This window comes from Suricata suricatta, chromosome 6, assembly GCF_006229205.1.
Source record: "Suricata suricatta isolate VVHF042 chromosome 6, meerkat_22Aug2017_6uvM2_HiC, whole genome shotgun sequence".
Taxonomy (NCBI): domain Eukaryota; kingdom Metazoa; phylum Chordata; class Mammalia; order Carnivora; family Herpestidae; genus Suricata; species Suricata suricatta.
Genome location: NC_043705.1, coordinates 72,086,441 through 72,103,026, shown reverse-complemented (window position 1 = coordinate 72,103,026; position 16,586 = coordinate 72,086,441). Strand labels below are relative to the sequence as shown.

At 36.9% G+C, this 16,586-nt stretch overlaps 1 long non-coding RNA gene and 1 pseudogene across 2 annotated transcripts in view; both read left to right on the top strand.

Moving 5' to 3' along the window:
* Positions 1–3,308: 3,308 nt before the first annotated feature.
* On the top strand, positions 3,309–3,428 carry LOC115295004 (annotated as a pseudogene).
* Positions 3,429–6,384: 2,956 nt separating this feature from the next.
* The window catches only part of LOC115293215, a 32,960-nt gene continuing 22,758 nt past the window's right edge, over positions 6,385–16,586 (top strand). The window contains exons 1-2 of one of the 2 annotated variants that reach the window (XR_003909423.1): positions 6,385–6,435; positions 8,570–8,637. This is a non-coding gene — a long non-coding RNA (uncharacterized LOC115293215). Of the gene's footprint in view, positions 6,436–6,836; positions 6,907–8,569; positions 8,638–16,586 lie in introns of those variants that run through there. The other variant, XR_003909422.1, reaches the window with a different exon arrangement.

Sequence of the window (16,586 nt, the reverse complement as noted above, 5' to 3'; positions counted from 1 at the left end):
TGAAAGCTTATCATAAATCATCATAGTTGTTGTAGTATTAAAAGTGCTATTTTAGGGGCAACTGGGGGGCAACTGGTTCAGGCAATGATATCATGGTTAAAGGGTTCAAGCCCCACATCTGGCTCTGGTGTCAGTGCAGAGACTGCTTCAGATCCTCTGTCTCCCTCCCCCGACTCTCAAAAAATAAATAAACATTAAAAAATAAAATAAAATAGGTTTTTAAAAACAGTGCTCTTTTGGGGCTGTTATTATGAATGTAGTAATTTTTTCAAGGAGCATGTACTCTCTAGGACTATTTAATCCAGTATTGGCACATTATCTCCTCTGCCCATGTCCAAAGCCAGGTTCTCGTTTTTTTAGATCCCCTGAGTAGTGAGATGTCTACCTTCACACGGGCCAGGTCATCCCCAACATACAGATTCAGACGAAGAGAGCCTGTGTACCCACCCCCTCAGATGTTATTCTCCTTGGGTTCCTCTCTCCCCGGTACCTGTGATGTCTCCCCACTAACCAAGAGGCATATTTACACATGGTTCCTTCTCTTTACTGTCTCTATCCTTTGGCTACTGAGCCTGGCAAAGTGTCTCTTACAGTGAATAACAGATTCTTCATTAAATGTGACACTTGCATTCCTAACACGTTTTAGGTGATGATGCTGGTCCAGACATTACTACTCTTGGGGAATTACTGGTCTAGAAAAACATTTTCTTTCATTTTTCTCTTTTAAAAACTATTTCTATTTTTAAAGTTTTTGTCTTGAAATGATTTCAAATTTACAAAAAGTTGTAGTAAAGTACACAGAGTTCCGCTATACCATTTACTCAGATTTCCAATTGTTTATATTTCTGAAACATTTGAGAAAAGCACTTCTGTATCTAACCAGTTCCTAGTTGTATCTGCCTAATATCAGAATGCTAAACTGTTACCAGCTCAGCCATTAACCTCTTTGTTTTTGCTTTTTTTCTTTTATCAATTGTTGTTTTATCTTTTGCTTTTAAAATTTCAGAAGTTATATAACAAGGAATTTTCAATTTTGAAAATCCCCTTAAAGCCTCCTTTTGAGGGAGAAGTTTTCTACTTGTATCCAACTTTTGATTAACAGAGGGTCAAAGGTAGACAGAATCTCTGGAAACCAGAACAGGTGAGTTTGGAACCAATGATAGAGCCAGTCCTGCAATGTTGAGATGAGCATTTGCAGTTATGTGGCACTTTCTACCAGCAAATTGCTTGGTCTTTAGTTTTCCTAGTTATTTATTTCAAAAACTACATGAAAAACATAGGAAGCTTGGACACGTTAATTGGATTTCCTTTACAGAAAATCTTTAGTCTTCCTCCCATATTGAGATGGATTTGACTTTCTAATCTTGAATCTAAGAGATGTCTCTAAATATTGTTTTACAGACAGAGAGATTAAAGAAGAAATTAATTATTTAACAAACTTTACTGGGTCTCCTGGGTGGCTCAGTCAGTTAAGTGTCTGAGTTCGGCTCAGGTCATGATCTGGCAGTTTGTGAGTTTGAGCCCTGTGTTAGGCTCTGTGCTGACAGCTCAGAGTCTGGGGCCTATTTCAGGTTCAGGGTCTCTCTCTCTCTCTCTCTCTGCCCCTTCCTGCGCATTCTCTCTTTCTCTCTCTCTCAGTCTGTCTTTCAAAAATAAATAAAACGTTTACAAAAAATTTTTTATTAATCTTCAAAATTGTTCAGTCTTTTCTCTCACTCAGTAGTGTCAGTCTGATTCCAGTGAATATCACAGACTTTGAGAAGTCTAGTACAGTTGCTGAGGATGGTAGTTTTAATTTTTACGAAACAACCTATCTTCCTGGGATATGATTTATTTTATTTTAGGCATGCCCCAATTTCTTTCAGGCCTTAGGCCCAAGTGTCTGTAATAATTTGCAACACTTGGTGAAATAACCTGACATTCTCCACATTCAGTGTAGGATTACTGCTTCTAATTTTGCAGACAGAAAACCAAGGGTCATAATAAAGTGAAAGATGGCACCAGAAGTCAGCAGAATAGCTAGATTAGACTCCAGTCATTTAATTCATCATCAAGTTAGAAAATCTCTCACTTGTTAACTTCTTGTTCAGTCTGATTTCCATCGCAATGCATGGGTCTCCTCATCTATTGCATGCACGAAGCTTCATTTACTTCAAAGGCTCTACTATATGAAGGGGAAATAATAAGCACCTGGCCTGATTGGTAGTCTGCCTTGAGCTTTGTAAGGATGTTTGTTGAAGACTAGTACTGTGAGCTTGGTTAATGATGTGGACTCCATGAAGAAGACCTGAACCTTGACCTGTTGTTTAAAATTATATGAGCTACACAGTACAAACCTGATAGTTAAAACTTTACTCATAAGAATCCATCTATTGGCCTTTACGGCCAAATTTTGCCTGATAATCTGGCCCCTACTGACATGAGTTGAGGGGAATCTGCCACATGATTTTCATAACTCCTCTTCTCCCTCAGTACTCTCCTCATCCACGTGACATGCTGATCAATTATTAATATTCAGAGGTGAAAACCCAACTTAGTGTTGATTCTGATGACATATCATCCAAAAGATAAAACACCACTCCTCCCCAAAGCCTCTTCAAACGATTTCAAAGAATTTAAGTGAAATAAAAATGACATCTATTTTTATGGGGCGCCTGGGTGGCTCAGTCTGTTGAGTCTCTGACTTCGACTCAGGTCAGATCTCACATTCGTGGGTTCGAGCCCCGTGCTGGGCTCTGTGCTAACAGCTCAGAGCCTGGAGCCTGCTTCTGATTCTGTGTCTCCCTCTCTCTCTGCCCCTCCCCCTCATGCAAAAATAAATAAAACATTAAAAAAACTAAAAAATAATGACATCTATTTTTACTTTCAGAAACTTGCTGCCCTTCGTCACTGATGATCACCCCAGACTGGAAGCTGACTTTGAGTTTTCCTTATCCGTCAAGTGTGCTCTAAGTGAACTGTGCCGAGTCAGTCCCACTCCTGCTAACCCTCCCCCCATTACTATATTCATGTAATAAGCATGAAATGATAAAGGAACAGCTGCTATAAAGTTCTGCACACATATTTATAAAGACAAAGATCAAAGATGTTGACTTTAAAGCAGATAAGAAAAAAACGGATAATACTCCCTTTCTTTATGTCCAGGGCCTCACACTGCCCACTCTCCTGGTGGGATTAAACACCACTTAAGAAATAGAACTACTAGGCGAGAACTCCCATTGAAAACAGACACATTCAACTTCTACACAGTAAGAAGATCTCCATTTGAAATGACCTGTTATCCTCCCTTATTATCACTCAGCATTCCAATCGCCTCTCGGGCCTTTTGGCTAAAATTAAGTGTAGTATCTGTTCTTATCAGTTTAATATCACTCAGCATTCCAAAGCAATGTGGATGAACAATAATGCTGTGGTCGTTGAGACTCATAAAAGCATTGAGCGGTTGGGGCTTGCCCAATAAAATCCAATTTAGTGCTCAGTCGAAGGGAGACTTGTAGAGTAAAATGGCATTTTGCGCCTTAGGATCACCCTGCTAATTCTATCTGCCCTTCTACTGATTTGACTGCTGCTGCCCTGTGGTGTTGTTGCTCTAGGCTGTGTGAATACAGAGCTGTAGGGGAAATCATAAATACTTGATTTAATTAAGACCATTACCAACACCACTTCTCACCTCCTTTCTCCAAGTGCCTAGGTATGGATTACTTTTGAACAATAGTGATGCAATAAATATGTAGGAACAAAACGCAGTTCCTCTGTTGTGGTTTGTAAAAAAAAAGAGTGCATCACAACAAGATGCCTTGTAGTAGTAAAACATTTTCTGGTCAGCAATTGCCTTTGGAGTTGAGGATTCCAGGGCTAGAGGCTAGGGGAATACAGTCAAACCTTTTCACGTCAGTCGAAAAAGAAAAGGAAAAAAAAAGGGCAGCCCTAGTTCAGCCATCTGATCCTATGCTGAGACGTCCGGTCCGGAGCTGTTATTTTAAAGCCACAAGGCGCAGGGATTGTGCGATTTTCTGCTCCAGCTGGACAATTTCGACTTTCATGCAAACCTCTGCATTAATGGGAAGAACCATGTTAATCCTGTTCATCCACTGACACTTATATTTAGTTTGAAGAATGCATAATGTTTCCACGGATGCTATTACTAATATTGATAATCATCGGACAGACTGAATAAATTTTATCCACTTCTGCATCTGTCTTGGGGTTAAATATATTCCTTCTTTTTTTTGATAACTAGCTCATCCTGGTTTTCTTGGGGGTTTTCCTGGTGTTAAAACTGAAATTTCTGCATGCTGAGAAACTGTTTAGTCCAGTTGGTAACTGTTTCTCTTCCCTATTTTCAGTTCTGCACTGTGCCTTATAAATTACCATCAAAATGTTTTTTATATACTTTGAAGTCTAATGCTACAAGTTCTGTAGACTAGGCTAGCTGTAAAACAAAAAACAAAACAAAACAAAACAAAAACAAAAACCAACCCATTCAAAATTAACAGTAGCATGGCTTATCCTTGAGCAAATGATTTCCAGAACTAAAGCTACTTCATTTTAGTTCTGCTCTTTACACTTCCGTAGGAGAGAAAACACACAAACAAAAAGCACAAAAAACACATTACCACATCTGTTGGTAATCCTAATTATGAATCACTGTCAAATTCTACTATTTGATTCTTCCCTTTCGGGAATTTCCTTTGTGAAAGAGGTTAAATATAGCTAACTTTTATTGGGTGCCTTAATATATGCCAAGTACTGTCTAAGTCCTTTAAATGAGTTTGCTCTTTTTATCTCTTCAAATTCCAGTGAAGAGAGTCAACTTATAGAGTTGCACGAGATGTGTGCTACACAACTCCAAGGGAGCACCAATTATATAGATCAGGTGGCTCCGCTGAAAAGGTAGATATTATTATTACCCTATTTGATAGATGAGAAAACGGCAGCACAGAGAGATCAAATAACTTGCCTATGACCAAAGAGCTAGTAAGTGGTGAATAGGTTTACACTGGCAATCCTGTTTGAGTGCTCCCAATGGGGCCCATTTTTAATAACAGTTGCAATAGCAAATCCTTTGAAATGCATATTTACATATCTGTTGTTTTTATGCCTATATTGCTCAAAGCTGCCTGAAGTTGTTGCATTTGTAGAGCCTACTTTAGTAAGTTTTCTCCAGCTATTTATTGCTTTTCTCCAGTTTATTTATTGCTTTTCTATTTCCCCATAATGATTGTTGGGCAGAATGGTACCTAAAAATATGTGTATCCTTCCTGGTTCATTATGAAAATATAATGTAGAGAACAATACTGTCCAGAAGAACTTTCTGTGATGATGGAAGTGTTCTATATCTATTCTTTTTCAATTATAGGAAACACTAGCCATGTGTTGCTATTGAATACTTGAAAAGTAGCTAGTGCTGCTGAAGAACTAAATTTTAAATTTTATTTAATTTTAATTAATTGTATATTAAATTTAAACAGCTGCATGTGGCTAGGGGCTGCCATATTGGGTAACATAGATCTTGAGCCATTCACTTAATAAGGTCATCTTAATATTTATTATGAAAAATATATTCATTGCTTCATTAGTTAGAAATATACCTGTCCACTAGCTCCTACATGACTGGATTTAAAGGAGAGATAAGGAGCAAGACAGGAAGGAGAGAGAAATCACACCAGGAGGAATCCATACTTTCAATCTCCTGTGCTTCTTTTATCCAGTAATGTTTCTAAGGGCACAATGATGATCACAGAGTAGATTACTTAAGGAGACCATAAGATCCGTATTTAGCCATTTTTACAGGCACTAGACACAGCAGAATTTCGAGTCATCAAGATGAAGATAAACCTAAGAATCATGGTTTCTTAGGAAAATTGCAAAAATTACCTCTGAACTATCAGTTAGCCTTCATTACCACCTGTCTCCTTCCACAATCTCTCTATACTCATCCACAATCTTATGTATTACATGTGCAATAAAAATACAGTTTGTTTTCTGCCATTTTCATGTACTTTTAACACAAGCTGTATCTGAGGTTTGTGCTAAAAGACTTGGGAAATTTCTTCAAAATAAAGTCAGCTTCAAGTCATAAATTTTGACCTTTTTGAATTTGTTCTTTTGAATAATTGGGTAGATCAGAGACACCTAAAAAAGGAGGGCGTGGTTATGAAAAGAAGCTGGATGGCAAATTTCTCCATTTCAGGTATTTTCCTGGTTTTGCTTGACTACTGTGGTTGCACACCATTAGTCTTGGAAAGAATGCTCACAGGGAAACCACCTTATGGTGCAAACACAGTTGGAGCAGGTGTGTATCCTTTATTACACGCCCATAAGCATCACTGAGGCCTTTGTTGTTGGCCTCCCCTCTCCCCAGGGCTTGGCCTCTCTCCAGACTCTCCCTTCACTAACTTGCCAGCCCAATCTCCCTTTGCTTGCAGGAAGTAGGTATGTGTAAGGGCACTGTGTGCTTTTACCTCATAGTATCAGCCGCTGCCGTGAGTTCCTTCATGTGCAGTCTCAATGGTCCACTTAAAGTGATGTCATCTGGTAGCCATGCCCACTACAACACACAATGCTCCACCAAATTTGGATGTCCGATAAATAATGAGTACATTTTTAGTAGAAAGATGTTTCAAATTTTGTGTGGAACATAATTTTTAAGTCTATCTCAAATTTTGCATGAGACATACTAAGAAATTATTTGTTGCTTATCTGAAATTCAAATTTAACTGAGTATCCTTTATTTTTATTTGCTAAATCTAGCAATCCTACATCAGGAGCATTCTCTCCATCCTAACAGCGAGGAAAGAGCTGATGCAACTCAAACTTTGTGGTGAGGCATCACAAGTCATTTGAACAGTGTGTTCATCTTTCAGAAATACCAGACATGCTCTTCTTGGAGTGACTAAGACTTTGGTAATAGCAATAGTCACTGATTCTGAGTCTTAGCTATGACAAAAGAGTGTTGAGGGGACTAAAGATTTATTGACTGGCTCTGGCTGAGCACCTCATGGAGCTTGATTTAATCACCAACATAGAACAGCAATTTAAACCACAGACAGTCAATGAACAATTCAGAGTCTTGAACTTTATTTTTTGTTTTTTGTGCTTTTTTTCTTTTCTCTCTTATGGAAGTGGGAAGAGCTGAACTAAATGAAGAAGATTTAGTTCTGGAACTTGTTTGTGCTCAAGGATAAGGCATGCTTCTGTTAATTTTCAGTAGTTGTTTTTGCTTGTGTTGTGTTTTGTTTTGTTTTATAGCTAGCTGAGGTTATAGAACTTGTGGTATTAGACTTCAAAGTATAAAAAGAAAAACATTCTAGTGGTGCTTTACAAGCCACAGTGGAGAACTGAAAAAAGAGCGGAGAATGTGCCATAATAAAATTTGTATTAGGTAAAATCAATGATACAGACATCAATGCCATTGTTCATCATCCTGCTAATTACAGAGGGGATAGGGCCAAGAAGGCAGCATGACTTTGCAGCTCACCTAGCAACTTCTGGCTCTATCAGAGGTAACCCTAAACTAGAGGCAAAGCCACCATGCTCAGTCCCAAACATAGCTCTTTTATAGCTGTCTGCATTTGTTTCATCTCCCCTTTATTCTTGGATTAGTGGCTTTAAAATGGAAATGCTGGATTCATTTCAGTTATTAGACTGATGTAAGCATTGTAATTCTCTCTCTTGAATTCTTAAATGTGTTGATTGTACTCTGGGAATTTTATGGTTCTTTTAAAAATACTGAAAGTGCTTTGCTCCATTTTTCTGATGTAATTGCTTGTACTATTTAATTCCCAACTCTATTATATTTGAACTTTGGCAGAGGAGTCAAAGAAACACAAAAGGCATTCTAAATGATACATTTCCATTTCTTCTTTCAAAATACAAATAAAACTAGCTTGTTATAAATTGGAGGAAAAGAAAACTGTGTTAAGGTGGAACTTATTCAGTCAGTTTTGTTTTTTTAAAGGAAATACTCTGGTGACCAAAACAAATGGTGGTGAGTTGGTGACACAATAATAACTGGCAGTCTCTGGTGTCCAAAGCCATTTGCTTGAATTATTTATGTTTCAAAACTGACAGGAATTTCATAAAAGCAAATAAGGCAAGTCCAGCGGGTGTCATTTACATGATGCAATCACACATCTGATTGACTGTAGGTCTCATCTGCCAGGGCTGATGCCTTAAAAACCCAGGGGAGGAGTTTATTTCAAGACAGTCCCATACCCATCAAGGCTTGATTAGTTCTTCACCAGCTTGATTCCACTGATTGTCAACAGCAGGTTGACCGAGAAGAACAATGCAGCTACTGTTGTGTGCTCTAAAGCACCTCACCCCACAGGAATTCCTACTGGATTGTATCCTTAGACTTTGAAATGATCTTTCAGTCCCCTAAAGAAATACTTTAAAAAATTATCAGCAACCAACTGAATTATGATTTGTTGCTTTATAGTGCTTGAGATGTGGCTGTTACAGTCTGGCAACCTCCTTGAATGGTTTTTCGGCTTTGTCTCTGGGACTCAGCTGGTCCTTAATGTCTTCTCCTGCTCCTCATTAACTTGGTTTTCTCCCACTGCAGGGCCCTTCTGGCAAGATGGATGAAGATAGGGCCATGGTTCCATTGTGCTGGCCTTTGGACTTGGGATAGTAAGTGAGAAAAATGACATTGCCCCAAGACCATTTACATAGTCTTCATTACATATAGATAAGTGGCTTTTCCTACCCATTTTAATGTGGGCTTTGGGGTAATGCTCAGGGAGTTTATGATCCTTAAATTTATCTTATACATTTTAAGAAAGAGTTTTTTAATGTGCAAAGTGAGCGACATATTTATGAAATTTTCATTAAGTTTGTATTTACTTTTGCTATGGACATTGACATTACAACAGACTGAGAATTAAATGAATGACTTATAATACTCCTCAGATTTTTTGTATTTTAGGGAATATTTTATATTCATATTTTTAGATATTCTGATATTTCATCAAAACTCTAAAAATAAATTGTTCAGAATATTATGGTCATTGTTCATAATAAAATGGCTAATGTCATTTCCATGTCAGTTTATGCCAATAGCAAGTCATTTCCTTTGAATACTGCCATTTGTGACAACAAAGATGAAACTTGAGGGCGTTATGCTAGGATAAGTAAGTCAGACACAGAAAGACAAATACTGTATTATCTCATTTATACATGGGATCTAAAAAAGCCAAACTCAGAGAATCAAGGAGTAGAATGCTGGTTGCCAGGAGCAGAGGGATGGGGGAAATGAGGAGATGTTGGTCAAAGGGTACAAGCTTCCAGCTACAAAATGAATAAATTCTAAGGATCTAATGTACAATATGGTAACCATAGTTAACAATACTGTATTGTGTACTTGAAAGTTGTTAAGAGAGTAGATCTTAAGTGTTCTCACCACACAAAAATATTAATTATGTGACATGATGGCGATGCTAGGTAATGCAATACCTAAGTGTGGCAGAGTATGTGTATGAAATCAACACACTGGACAACTTGAACTTATATATGCAATGTTACATGTGAATTATATCTCAGTGAAGCTGGAGAAAAAGAAAAAGTTCTGGAGATGGATGGTAGTGATGGCTGCACAACAGTGTCAGTACACTTAAAGCATTCAAATTGCACACTTAAGATGGTTAAAATGGGAAATTTTTTGTTACGTATCTTTTACCACAATAAAAAATAAATATAAAAAATTATTTTCTTTGGACATCCATGATGTAAAATAAATTAATGGTTGACAATTAATGGTTGAAAATGAGGATCTGCTGCCAAAGGTTCTTGAAAAATTAACACTGCCCTATTCATAAGTAATAGTTCTGGGGCAAGACATTCAACATTTGTTCTTTGGTGGGGCTTGGGACAGTGGAGAACTTTGAAAGATGAAGGGAGAGTTAGCTCATACAAGGGCCAATTTTAAGAGGAAAGATGGGCTGACTCGTCCTTAGAAGAGAACTCATTTGTTTTCAAAATACTTCACTGGGGGTCTCTGCATGGCTCAGTTAATCTTCCGACTTGGCTCAGGTCATGATTTCACAGTTTGTGCGTTCAAGCATTGGGCTCTCTGCTTTCAGCATGGAGCCTGCTTCGGATCCTCTGACCCCTCTCTCTCTGCCCCCCCCCCCGCCCGCCTGCCATCACTCTCTTTCTCACTTGCTCACTCCTGCTCTCAAAAATAAACATTAAAAAATTTCCCACTAGAGGCAAAAAGGTCTATTTTGTATCCTAACCTATTTCTCTGTTTCTTCTCATTACTTTTCCCCACGTCAGAGGTATGGTATTTCTTCTCTTTTATGCTGAATACAAATATAAAATTTCTTATTGTTATACAGCCAGGTGTCCAGGTGTATAATTGCATCAGCAGAAAAAGAAAAGATTTCTTCTTCCAACAGGACTCTTTCTAGCTTTTATTAAGCAGTTTATCTTTTCACGGGTACATAGCTTTCCTGACCTTCCTAGAATGTCTCACACTCATTGCTCCAACCGGGTAGAGGAAACTGCTTCTCCTGCCACTTCATCTACTTTAAATGTTTGTGGTCCTGGTGTGAGAGGGGAAGCATCTCCATAAATCACGCTGGGATTTGTTCAGACTTTTCAGAGCTCCCCTGTTCCAGGCACATGTGAAAAGGTTTAAGTCATGCAAATATCACGAATAAATGAGTAGCATTCATCTCCAACTCCGGTGTTTACAAAGATGTTCTGGACACCTGGGAAAGCAGTCAAACCTCAGTCAACACTTGACATTAAGTTTAACCTCCTTCTAAGGAAATAAGCACTTAAAATCTGCTGAGTCATCTGACTCTCACACTTTTCATGGGAATTGTTCACTAGGAGGTTTCAGATATATGCTTCCACTGGGTGTGCTCACAGTTGGAAAATATCTATTATTTTTTTACTGCTCAGCTTGGTGTTTTTGGAACATGGCTCCTTCTTATAAACATATTAAGATACACTAAATTCTAGGACTTTCCTTCTGTTAGCCAGTCTGCCCTTCTCATCCTCCTCCCAAGGTCTCTCATCTCCTCTGTCTTGTTCAGAGAATAGCAAGAGATAACACACTGGTCACATTCAGATCAGAAAAGGCAGGCAGATAATTGTTCTTAAAAAATAGGCAAGTATTATTGCTCCTTAAAGTGACAGGATATTTTACATCATTAGAATACTTTTTAAGGAGTACCTTTAAGTGCATTGTGTTTAGTAATTTGATGAGCATTGTCTTAGCACCCACAGATAATGAACGTGTAGTGGATGAGGATCCAGGAGACTGGACATAGTCTCTGCTATCTATCAGTGAACATACAGTAGATGATCATCATAATAAATACCCAATGGAAGTATGTGCAAGTGAAAAACCATAGAAGCAGGAAGAACATGTACTTCTGAAATAGAGTACTGATGTTAGTAAGGAAAAGCTTCCAAATAGCTTTATTGCTACAGAGAGAATATCAATTTGTTTAAATATGACAGGAGAAGGTTATGAATATTCAGAATTTATTCATTTCTGAGCTATAGCCATCATAGAACTGACAACTGCATTACTATCTCACATTTTGGGTATATGAGGTGCACTGCAGAAATTAATTTCTACTGTAGAGAAAATACCCATCTCGACACATTGTACTAAACCCTACCCTAATTTGTTCTGTTTGCTTTGGCAGACGTAATAGTATCTTTGCAGTATTTTCACAGGAGAGTGCCTGGGGAGAGGACAAATCCCCCCTCTTTTTCCCTCTCACTACCAGATAGTAGCTCATTAGGAAACGTGAAAAGTGGTATACCTGAATTGTAGACAAGTTACCCTACACAGATTGTAGCATAAATATATGTTATCAGCAGAGAGTAAAGAAAGTTGGTTGAGAGACAATGTTTGAATTACTTTGGTGGAGGTATCATGTGTGTTTTGCTAAGTAAAGACAATATTCTACTTCTTGCTTTTTTTTTGTCTTTAGAGAATAAAGTGTAGTTAAATGAATGTCAGAAGAATATAATTGGAGATTACAAGAAGGAAAAAATCTGGATGTCCTAAAGATATTACATTTCTTTAAGCTACTATGGGTTTGTGAAGGCAGTCACTTCTTTGTACCACATTTTATTGTGAAATGTTACAGAAGATATGATTGATTTAAACTTTGGTTGTGTATTATTTCAAAATATTAGATTGAATTACAAGTAACAGGTGAGTAATAATGATAATAATTTGTTTTTATTTGCCCTGTGCTTAAATTCCTGAGATTTAATTTTGATTTTAAAAAATAAGTACTTATTTCTAAAACCAGCTTCTATGAACATGCCATGGATAATATTAAAAGATAATTGTGAAACTGAGTGCTTGCTTCAATTGGTAAGTAAGATGGCATATCCAGTGCCCCATACTCAATGTAGCCCTACTTTAAGATCTGCTATAGATGGGGTACTTAAATTCCCTTCAAATTCATATGTTGAAGTCCTAACCTTCAAGGTGGTAGTTTTGGGAGGGGAAGGTTTGGGGAAGTAAGTAGGTCGTAAGAGCAGAGCCCTCTTGAATGGTATTAGTACCCTTATAAAAGGCACCCCCCAGAGTTCCTTGGTCCTTCCTACATGTGAGATTATAGAGAGAAGATGGCTGTCTAGGAACCAGGAAGTGAGTTCTCAAACACTAAATGTGCCAGTGCTTTGATCTTGGACTATCTAGCATCCAGAGCTATGAGAAAAAAATTCTGTTGTTTAGTTCTAAACTACTCAGTCTATTCTCTCTCTTCTCTCTCTCTGCCTGTGCCCTGAACTCACTCATACACACTCTGTCTCTTTCTCAAAATAAATAAATAAACTTAAAAAAAAAACCCAAACTACCTAGTCTATAGTATTTTGTTATAGCAGCACGAACAGACTTAGTCTCTTTTTCTTGTAGGATTTCACATGGAGTAAATACAAGTTGATATAAGTGTTTTTGTGTCACTAAGCAGAGGATTCTAGTTAAGACAAGCAAACATATTTTTCTGAGTAGCACATAGCCAGTTCAAGAAGAACTGATATTGTTCACATTAGCCATGTAAGTAAAAGTAAGTAATAATATTTTCTTAGAAGTATATAGACATTTTCAAAGTACTTCCTATCCAATTATCATATAAGTTATTTCATCTTGTGCAATATTCTTGGGAAGAAGGGATATCAATGTCACTATTTACTAAAATAGGAAAAGTCACGAGATCTACGAGGTCAATTCACTAAGAAAACAATTTTCCTAAAACCAATTTGCTGAAAGCTAATTCTCCAACCAGCTAAATCACTAAATTATAATTCAATAACAAACATTCAAATTTAATAATAAGAATAATATGCTTATGGCCATTAAATACATTTTAAAAATGTTCCATAAGACATATGTGGTAAACTAGTGAATTTGATGAATTTGTCAATTGGCAAATTGATTGTTTAGTACTTTGGCTTGGTTTCCAACTGACAGAGTCATTAATTTAATACTAAAATAATGTATTTAATGAGCACACACTTTTTTTCAGGGATTGGATGTTTAGTACTTAACGAGGCAGTACTAAGTAAATTATAGTTAGTGGAAAGAAAGTTGAGAATATTGTCACCATAGTAATGTTATGGGAGTACAGAGGGAGACCATAGGGGAGAAACAAACCTTCCAACTGGGCACAAGAGGGTCCTAAGAGGAGGTGATTCTTGAGCTGAGATTTAGAGGCTGAAAGTGATTTACCTGGGGGTAATGAGCAAGTGATCAGAATGTAGATCAAGGGATCAGAATGTCCTTAAGCCAATGTTTTTCAAAGACTGGTGACAGTGTTCATGAAATAAATGTCAAAAAAAAAAGGAAGTCAAGACTGACATTTAAAGAGTAAAATAGAATGGAAAAAGAAAATACCAGAAGGCACTGGATGGGATCAAGTAAGTACTATTTTGTGCAAATCTGTTTTAAATAGGTATATGTCATATGTATGTCATATTATCAAATGTATTTCCTACTGTGCATCATAGGCAATAGGTAAGGCACATAAGATGGGGAGAATATGTTTATAGGGGTGCTACATGTAGACTGTTAAAGTGGGGAGGAAAAATTAAATGTGAGAGACTATAGGCAGAGAAGCCTGGACAAATAAATAGAGGCCAGATTTTGGAGGGCCTAATAGGCATTTCATGAGGTTTGAACTTTATCCTGAAGATAAAAGGAGTCACTAAAATGATTCATGGCTTCAGTAAGCCAATTTTCTTTTAGTCAAGAAGTTTGAAAACTCCAGATGGGATAGAAGAATGAATATAAGAAAGAAAATTTTGTTTTCTAACTCTACTGCTTACCCTGCCCCCAACCCAAGCTTTGTTTCTTAGAAGCCACAGCTATTATCAATTTCTGCTTTGGTGAAAAGTACACAATATGCTCTATTTCTTGATTTTCTATTTTGGGCAAGATTATTTAATTTCTTACTGAAAAGATGAAGAATGTACCATAACCACCCAGCCTACTACCTTCCCTTTCCCTTCTACCTTATGAATTGTATTACTTGTTTTTTTCTTTTTTGCGTGGTTATATTATAATTTGAACTACTATACTTAACTCTTAGTATTTCAGTTATCTAGTGTATATATTGACTCCTTATTTATGGAAATATGGAATTAATATTGTAAATGTTTGATAGAAAACTGTAGATTGAAACAATCTGTTACTCCTAGAAATTTCCAATTTAAAGGGTAGAGAAGATATGTCTCTCAATCTCCCTCTTGTCTGTCTACCATGTATATCTTTATTTATGTATTTTTGTATAATAACCCTACAATGCCCTCAGAAATCAAGATGGTGCCAGACATAAAACTGTCGGAAGAGAGATAGCAAATGTAATCATTTTGATAAAGCCCTCAAAATAGAGAATCAGTACTGGGCGGTCTATAAATCGTGACCTAATTCCTTCTTTAAATCAATGACTTTATTCCACGCATTTCATGTTAGTTCTTCGGGACAAGAGATCTTTATCTTTTCCTTCTTTTCTTTACCTCCATTTTGAATACTGAACACTTTTGAACTGAAAACATTAATAACTGCTTCTACAGCCATTAAAGTTGGCAACTACATGTTCCTGAATTGACAAAGCACGTCCACATGTTTCTGATTAAATCATGACAGCCTGAAAGATAGGTGTGCCAGATGTTAGTGTTGTTCAAATTTTATATTGATAAGGTCCAGAAATATTATGTTACTTGTCCAGAGTAACGTGGATGGTATGTGGTGGCCCAATAATAGTCATCATTGTAAAGATAATGAACACTATTTGGAAGCTTACTAAATTGCCAGGCTCCATTCTATTATTATAGCATTTGCAATTGCTAACAATATGCCTTGGGGAAATTTAACCTCTCCAATTTCCTTATTTACAAAATGGGGAGAGTAGTAATGATCTACTTAATAGGCCATTCTGATGGATAAGGATGTCATGGAGGTAAAGTGCTTAGCACAATGCTTGGAATATGGATAGTTCTTAATAAATGTTAGCTATTATTATTGGCTGCATTTTACTACATCAACCACTTCCTGGTTATGAAATCTTGAATATGTCACTTAACCTCTGTGGGCCTCAAAGCCTCCTCTTAATGATGCTTAGGGAGTCTAAATATTTCACTGAAAATCACACAGCTAGGAAATGATACATTTAGGAATTGAACTCAGCTCCCAGTAAAGGTATTTAACCATTAGGTTACATCTAAAAGACTTGTTCCATGAAATTTGTATAGAAGATTCCTGTGTGGCAGTTAATAACAGTTACTTAAAATGTTATTGTATTGCCATTTATTAGACATTATATTTAACAGTTATGACAAATCTGTTACAATTTATACATATCACATAATTGAGAAAAACTAATTTGAAGAGTAGAAGGTAAGATCTAGTATAGATTCTTGGTGTTTCTCAATTTCCTTTGAATGTTTTGTTTAAATAATCAAGTCAATGATCACCTAGTAGTTGTTCCTACAGTGGGTTATTTTTGAGTTCAAAATTCTGTTTGAGTATTTGGGGGAAAGATCTTTGTGTAAGAGAAGTGATAGATAAGTGGGAGCTTTTTATTGTTGTTGTTTTTTAATGTTTATTTTTTGTTGAAAGAGAATGACAGAGACAGAGAATGAGTGGGTAAAGAGCAGAGAGAGATGGAGACAGAGTTTGAAGCAGGCTCCAGGCTCCGAACTATCAGCATAGAGTCTGATGCCAGGCTTGGACCCACAGGCTGTGAGATCCTAACCTGAGCCGAAGTCAGACACTTAGCTTACCTGAGCCACCCAGGTATCCCATGGTTTTTTATTTGTTTTTGTTTTTTGTTCTTTTTAGATTTCAGAAAACAAAACAATGTAATCAAGAATAATATATATAGTACATAAGGCTCCTATGAGCCATCCCTTTTATCTGGTATCATTAGGAGATAAAATCTACATATATGACTTTTCCCAGATATGTCCATATGTCCAAACACCTGTAACAAAAAAATACTTTGGTTCAATTTAAAAAAATGGATTAAGAACCATTTAACTTCACTATTTTCAAATCGCAACACATTACTTTGTTTTCATGACTTGGAGAAGATGCTAATTAAGGT